We start from the raw sequence: 8,336 nt of genomic DNA, 5'->3' as shown, positions 1-8,336 counted from the left end.
AAAGAAGAGAGCAAGTTTATTTTATTTCCTTGGTTATGTAGGAGTCTTGTTAACCAGTATGTAATGCATAGTCGTGTAATAAAACATGCTAGACATTAAAAGGCAAAAACCCAGTTCACAGATGTTGTAACGTTATGAGATAATTTTAGGGAGTGAATGGGGTGAAAAGGCTGGATTTGTTAGAGAGGAAAATACCTATGGAGGCCTTTTCTGTGAGCAATACCATGACTTCATTACCATGTCAATTCTGGGAAAAGGCTCTGATTTAACACAGCAGTTGGCTGGATCCATATGGAGCTGATGAACCTCTGAATGAATAGTGAATGGAAAAACTGCTGGAATCTGCCTTCAGCTTTGTTCCCAGGATGACCAATGTAAAAGGCCTAAGAGCAATACTGCACAGATGGTGTAAAGAGGTAAGAAATCTGCAGGGTTTAGTTTACTTTTTCTTATCCTACGCTGTTTGGGTTTTATTTTTTTAACCATATTTCAGTTCCTCCAACTCCATTTGCTTCTAAGGCTTTACTCACAAAAAAATGTTAAAAAAAATGTGAAGCTTTGGGAAATGAAATTAATTCAAAAAGCATATGTAGCAGTAAGCATTTACATAAAAATACAATTTAAAATGTTGAATTTTGTACGGTATAGAAGTAATTGAAAGCATAATTATGAAATCCTAAAAAAAAAAAAAAGCTAGTTAAAAGTTTAACAAAGAACTTTGGAATTACTTCTTCAATTCACCCTATGTTGTGGGAATATGCAGATGTTCACATTTACACAGTCATGTATGTCCACTAGGGTTACATGCTTTTATAGTCTGAAGCATCATCACAAGTGCCAATACAGTAAATCAAAAGACTCTCTGGCATTATCTAGTTTCCTTTCTGGCTTTAAAAGTTAGAACAGATGTCACAAGAGAGGACAAAATGGATTTTACCCACCGAGAGGAGCTTTTCTTGCCATCATTAATAGGAGGCTCCTTGAAATGCTAATGTACACAGTTTGTGTTGCCGGGTTTGCATAGAGATGGTGGGAAACAGCTCTGATCCCAACAAAACCTTTTGTTATTAATCAAGAAAATCTGCTCTTCTGAAACAGCAAAGCACTGAAATGGTGTGGCTACTTGCAATGCAGAGATCTCTATAGCAATCTCCAATGAACAAAAATGTAATAAAAACTGTTCAGCAGTTCTACGAGATACAGCACATGTAGCAATTTATTTGCAATGATTTTGCATACACCTCCTTTGTCATTTCAGCATGGGTATTTACAGTGGAAAGATTACACCATTTCTCTATTTTTTCTGAATCTCCACTCTTTAAATTCGTGTTTCATTTCATAGCAAATCTAAAAAGCAAGCTTGAAGCAGAAAGAACTTTGAAAAGCAAGCTTCTCTTCTTGAAAAAAGTCTATCATGGAGCATGAGTTTCTGTTTGATTTGATGTTAATACCATGTAAGATATTTTTGCTTCGTTAGAATATAGGATTATGAGATCTTGTGAGCCCTTTGTGAGTACAAACATACTCTGCAATATTAGAACTGATATGCTCCTCCTGTTGTAAAGGGGACTTAATAATTTTCAGTAGTCTTTAAGAGAAGAGGTTCAGACCCTGATGTTGTTTTGTGACATATGACCTTTATTTTTAAGAAATACCAGTGCAATTAAATCACAAAGTACTAACTGCTGTCAGACATTCATTGCCTTGTATAGGATGCCTCAGCAGAAGCCTTCTTTCTGAAAAGTATCTGGAGTATGAATTAAAGCCAAAAATTCAAGGAAAGCCTGAATTAAAATGTAAATTCTTTGCTTGCTATTACTCATCACTGAAATCTCTGGCCCAGCCTCTGATCAGAGTTACATTAAATTCCCTATCAATTTATTGTACAGCAGTTCCACAACACATTAATGTGTCTTTTCACAGATTCATTGTGCTGAGACTTCAATATATGGGCACAAGAGAATGAATTAGGGATGAAGCATTAGCTCAGAGTTTAAGCCTCTTTTAATTTCCTTGCCTCTGTGGATCTAAAGCAGATACTTAACATTTTGCATTCCCATAGATTATTGCACTTTAATTTGTATTTTGTTTCTTTTTAATGATGATAATAAGCAGATAGTAAAAATAAAAACAACTTGTTATACCAAGGCAAGATGTTTGAGATGACCGTCGTGTAGTTATGGGATAACACAGCACACATAGTAAATTTTAAAAGGGAAATGTTTATTTGTTCATAGCTTTGTCTGATACAAATTTGGTAAAGCCAAGGAAAGAAATGGGTGGGATAAGAGGGGATGGGGAGCTTATGTGAAAAAAAAAAGAGTGAAACATCACTATTCCATCTCTGTGGATCTCTTTCAGTAGTAGGAAGTACTGTAACAGCCAAGGAGGGAAGAAAAAAGCTGTAAGAACAACTTTGAAGTCAGAGGTGGCTTTGGAACTGTGAGGGGTTTATAGATGAAATGACCAAGGCTATCTGTAGATGCTTTCTACAAAAGCATTATCTGCTCGCTAAATTTTAATGTGTAGAATTTTTCCCAATATTTATTCTCCTATCAGTTTTACAGTTAAGCTTTAAGTTTCATGAAAGCTGCATTTCAAAGGGGTCAGAAGTGCCTGTATGCCTGTACCAAAGGGTTTCCACCTCTGCTGCTGAAAACAAGACCTTGTTGCTCCTGTGAGTGTGGCCTGATTAACTCGTATGAGGCTGCGCTGAAAATCCCAATTTGCAAGGAGGGGGTACTGTTCATCCAAAATAACAAGCAACAACAACAAAAAATCCTACCGAGCGTGCTTAGTGGGACCTGCTAAGGCTTTTGTCAGGGACTAATGACTTTGACCTCACTGTCCAATCCCTCAGTGTAGAGGTAAGGATGAAGACTGTTCTTGAGAAAAATCTTGATTAGGAGGGCTGGACTATCCTTTGTCAACAAAATACCCTCTAAACCCCTTGTCTTAATAGCACTGATAAAGTCATTGAGCAAAACCATATTTCAGGCATGTTGTCCTATGTAAGAAAGACTGTTATCTACCTGTAAAATTTCAGTGATTTAACAAAAGGGGTTTTTATCAGACATACTATATACTTAAAATTACTTCATAACTTTGCAGAAGCTCAAGTGTATAGATTTCAACCAGGCTGGAAATCTACAGCTTAGCTTGTGTTGCTAAATTATGAGCTATACTGATGTTATGCCAGTCTGAAATATATCCATGAAAGGGTTTTCAGATAGTCTGTTTTTAAACCAGTGTAACTTCTTCGTGTGAAGACTTGACCTGAAGGTTTTCATCAAGGATTAAATGTTAACTGACTACTTCCCTTACAGTCCTTGCCAAATTTTGTTCTCACTTCCTCTGGTCCTGAGTAACTTCACTGCATTTGAAGTGGTTATTCTAAATTTGTCTTGGTGTAACAAACCAAAACTTAGCTTTAAGAGTCTTTTGGAGGAGAAATGTCTTTTGTTAGTGTGGTTATAAATTTTTGGCTGAGAATCTGGAATGGTTGAGCAGTCCAGTTCAGGTGTGAACCCTTTCCCTATACTGCCTTGTAGAGAAATCTCGTCAGTCTTTCTATACCTGAAAAATGGTGTGAATTGATATAAAATCAAATCTCTCCACTTGTTCCTTTGGTAACATTTTGCTGTCAGTTTAGGTAGGCAAGGTGCAAGAGATCAAGTCCCATTTCCCACATGGGAATCGCTGTTCCTGGCAGTGAGTGTTTATAAGATCAAATTCCTTTTTGTGGAGTAAAAATAATACTTTTTAAAGTCAGGCTGAATATGTAAATTATTTTAGGATAAATCTTCAGTGAGGTTTCTAAACTGAAGCAAAAGTATTTACGATACGAGGGCCTTCAGGCTTTAGAGAACTGTATATGGGCAAGCAGCAAAAAAGGTCAGTCTTTTTGTATATTTAAATCTGTCTCCAGATTACTTTGAGTCTTGTATTATTTCTGCTTTCTCTGTGTCTTTTTCTCTAAAGTTCCATAGTCAGGTAGCATCCTGCAAGCTGCGTTGCATCCAACACCTAAGATAGCCTTATAAACCCTGCGGACATTAAGCTACTGGAAAACAGATTGGGTTGGTAAAAATAAGTGTGCATGTTCTCACAGAACCTGAGAAAATCACACCTTTACTTTGTTAAAAAAATCTGTTTGTGCCACTCCAGTAATCACTTCATAACTGGTGGGAGAGCAGAACATATGTCTCAGAAGTGGTGGAATATAAAAGCCTCTACCTCTAATCCTATTTTCTTTAAGAGAGAGAGAGAGAGAAAAAAAAAAAAAAGCAATGAAAAATCTCAACCTCTTCAGTATGTCATCTGTAAAATCGGTGCCAAGGGGTTTCTGCTTAAAAATGCTAAGGCATTTTGTGGCGATTTCTGTGAAACTCCTTGGTTAATCCTTCTGCAGTTTTATTAGCAAGCGGAGTCCCGAAGAAGTAAAGCAGTGTCAACAAGGGTGTTGTGAATGGCTTTTGTAGCCCTGCCACAGCTAACGAATCCTACGTGCCTGCCCTTCCCCAAGCATTTCTTGGTTAGTTGTTTATGAGGGCTGAAATCACCTCTTTTCAAATTTACCTTTCGGACTCTGCACCAGTGTGGTAAATATTAGGTAACAGGATATTGACAGAGGGGTCATTTCCATAGAGAATGGATAGGACCTGAACATTGATCTGCTAGAGAGGGGAGAGAAAAAGAAAGGCTTCTTTTCTTTCAAGGGGGTTGGGTGATTAAATGGTCAGTAGTGTGAATGCTATAATATGTGGCAAGGCTGCTGCTTGAAATAAATGCAGAGAAGAAATCTCAGTCTAAAGCTACAAGCATAAAGAGGAGATGATGGCAATTTAAAATGTAATCAACAGGACAAATGCATCCCACTTTAACACTGTTGAAATCAGTGTGGTGACAGGTTGTGCCTGGGAGACTTTGGTCCAGCAGTGGCCAAATTAAATGTGAAAATACAAACTAACTGCTGACTTTAGACACAGGGCTCTTAGGAATATTGCTTTGTCAGGATTCAGTTGCTATTTCATCTTCCTTACAAACCCCTTCCATCTCCTCCCTTCTCCCATCTTGCTAATCAGTGAGGTCAGAGGATTGGAGATCCCGCCAAGCCTGTGGTAAGCCCCAGTGCTGTTCAGTGATCAGCAGGTTCCCCTGATTGCTGCCTTTTGTTCCCAGCAGTGACCTCATGCTTCTGCTGGTTTCACGGAGGTTAACACCAAGCTGTACATCTCCTCTCAAAGGCAGCACCTCCAGTGGTATCATGTCTGTGGCACTGTGTGGCTTCAGGTGTGACCTACATAGATAAATGCCACTGAAGGAGTGACTTGCACTGTAAACCACACCACCTGCTTTTTATCTTCTTTCCAGCTCCAGATCTTGTTCATCTCAACCCAAACCATTCTTTGATTCTGTGTCTGATGCAGGCCAACAAATAGTCCAAGTATTAAAAAAGAACTTACCTTTAAAATCATACTCGGCTAAGTAAATCTCTTTCAACTGATAGAGGGCACATAGCTCTTTGATACTTTCTATTGCACAGTGAGTGTTAATGGATGTATATTATGTGTAAATGAAAGCATGCACATTACTGTGTGTATTCATTATTTCTAGGGAGCTTATTTATTCAGGTAAATAAGATTTTGCTAAGCAGTACTCAGCAATGCTTAACCTTTCTTAATAGAAGTAATACTTGCTGTGGAATGATTTCTTAGAATCAAGCTAAAATAGCAGCAAAAAGAGTAGGTAGAATAGATGTTGTCACAAGGATTATAGCATTTACATTCTGCTGATGATTATATATTGTAGATGCCAAATCAGATTGTATTATAAAATTCTAAATTAAGAAAATATTGTACCTAGTTCTGTGTGCCATTATTTTAACGCAGATCTGGCTGAAAAGTACTGGCTTTTTTTTTTTTTTTTTTTTTTTGCTTTAGAATAGCTATTATATGGCCTTGTGCTCTGATCGTTTTTGCTTCTTCCTCTTCACTTTGCCTTTTTTCTTACTCAGAACACAAGAAATAAGTCACCAATTTCTGCATGCCTTGTGTATGAAGAGAACCAATTCCATATTTATCACAACACCAGACACCCCTTCTTCCACCTCTCCTTCTCAGGTAAATTCTATTTAGCAATTCATTTCTGTTTCACCTTGAAGGCTTACAGTACCCTGGAAATCCTCGTTAAATGCTAGCGAATAACTTAAAAAGAAAGGAAAAAACAGAGCTGTTTGTCTTGCTGTGTCTTTAAATCTAACCTTTATTGTTTAAGTTTCATTTGAGGGGGGAAAACTATCAACTTGTTGAAAGATGAGTGCACTCTATTATGCTGTGCTTAAGGCACTGAGAAAATCGCGTGAAGGGAGTAACACCAGCCAGTGTTCACAATGCTACATTTTAAATGCATATTGGAAAAACAATGATAACAAAATGGATTTCCTGCATTTAACATTGCTATAGTTAAGAAAGCATAATTACACCAAATGCCAGGGTTTCTTTTCAACAGCAACCTAGTTGGCCAGTGGTTATGATGAATCATGTTGTGGCTTGAGAATGGAAATTCACTCCGACTGTGCATTGATGCTCCCGGGTCCCTCCAGGCGTGTGGATCCAAGCATGGACATGTGTGGAAGAGGGGCTTTGGAGGAATGTGGCTACTACTCTTGTCTCACTTCTTCTGTTTTTCCTCTTACTCATGCTGTTGTTTTGAGGTGGATTTCCTCTCTGCTCTCCACCTAGTATATGTCAGGAATTCAAATGTATATAGCCTCGTTTTCCTTTGCTTCAGGCTTCCTGGCAAAGGGAGAGATTGTTTCAAGCCCAGTACCGCAGTTGCATTCTGGCCTTGCAGTCAAAGCAAGTCAGGCCTGCAACAATGGTGGTGGTACTGGAAAAATAAGTTATTTTGCTAGGGTAAAGGGGAAAATAGAAACAAGAGGATCTAAAATAATGAAGGAGAGCTTAGTGTGCGTGAAAACCTGGCACTTTTCTAAAAGTCATACTGAGTCAACTGGAAACCAAGTTACTATAGTCTAGAGCTATTTGAATGACATTTGTGATGTCAAATAATTTTCTTTCCATTAATTGTTGAATAAATGACTCAGAAACACATTTGCCCCTCCTCGATGAGCTTTATGTATGGTTGAACACTCTTCTCCAAATAAATTATTCATAATTTTTGAGCAATCAGAGAATAATTTATTCAAAATTTTTTTTTCATTATTCAGTCCTCCATCCCCTGGATTGTGGGTGAAACCCTGACTGTGTTAAACTTAGTGAAAACATTCTGAATGATCTGACCAGTGCCAAGGCTTCACCCAATTGAAAGTCTTTTGAGAACTAAGTGTTGCTTTTACTTACGGAACTTTGGTTTAAATATTAGTGCTAAGCTTGCCTGTGAATTTGTTGGTGTGTGGAAAAACATGAGCAGGAATTACTTCAGCTCTTATTAAGCTCATTTACTTAAGTTATAATTTGAATCTGGTTGTGTGAATGCACAGTTAAATTGCTTTTTTGAGATTTCCACAACATGATATTTCCTGTCATCTGAAGTCCCAGTTTATGATGAGTAAAATCCTTCAACAATTGTTGAAGAGGGCCCAGGTCCTGGCTAGTTTCCAGTTGTAAGTATTATTAAAGCTATTCAGGAGTACACCAGTTTTTGCCCTTTTTTTTTTTCCCCTTTTCTTTAAATTGCAGCAACCTTTGGAATTGTTCAGAGTCTGGGGTGTATTTAAGTCTTCTCTTCATTGACCAGATAAAAATGGTTTGGATATTTCCAGAATTCTAGCAAAGACTGTAATTTTTTAATCAATTTGAGAATTTATTTGCATTTTACAACCAGTTCTGGTAATTATAATACACCAGCCTTAATTCTCCCTGAAATATGACGTGAGTCTTCACTTCCTGTCTTAAATTTGCATTGTGTAACTCTATGCAATTAAGGCATGGCTGGCGTTATGCCATTGTTCGTGGGTGAAATGAGTCCTATGTAAATACTTTATTTTGTACCGTTAATTGGCAAATGGTATAGAGTGCTTTGGAATCCATCTGGAGAAAAGTTACTGCATATGTGTATGGTCATTATTACTGTGTTATCTCATTTCTTTAAGATACACAACTGCTTTATTATTTGCTGAGCTCCAGGAGAGTACTTGGTACTATACAGATACACAAGGAGAAAATGCTACTGCCCCATGGAGCCTACAATAGGCTTGGCTGAGAGAGACAATAGGTATTGAGCTGTGTGAAATACATGGGTTATATATTCACATTTCTTATTAATGGAGATTTAAAAATCTCTCTATAGCATTATGATTAAGATGCTTTGTG

General features: G+C 37.5%; 1 long non-coding RNA gene across 1 annotated transcript in view; it reads left to right on the top strand.

Annotated features, from left to right (window-relative positions):
- The first annotated feature begins 341 nt into the window (after nucleotides 1–341).
- Nucleotides 342–8,336, top strand: part of LOC308220345 — a 63,687-nt gene continuing 55,692 nt past the window's right edge. Inside the window, exons 1-2 of the long non-coding RNA XR_013956651.1 lie at nucleotides 342–416; nucleotides 6,017–6,122. This is a non-coding gene — a long non-coding RNA (uncharacterized lncRNA). The remainder of the gene's footprint in view (nucleotides 417–6,016; nucleotides 6,123–8,336) is intronic.

Source organism: Psittacula echo (assembly GCF_963264785.1).
Source record: "Psittacula echo genome assembly, chromosome: 4".
Lineage (NCBI taxonomy): Eukaryota > Metazoa > Chordata > Aves > Psittaciformes > Psittacidae > Psittacula > Psittacula echo.
Note: the sequence above shows the minus strand (reverse complement) of the source record. Positions and strands in the feature narration are given on the sequence as shown.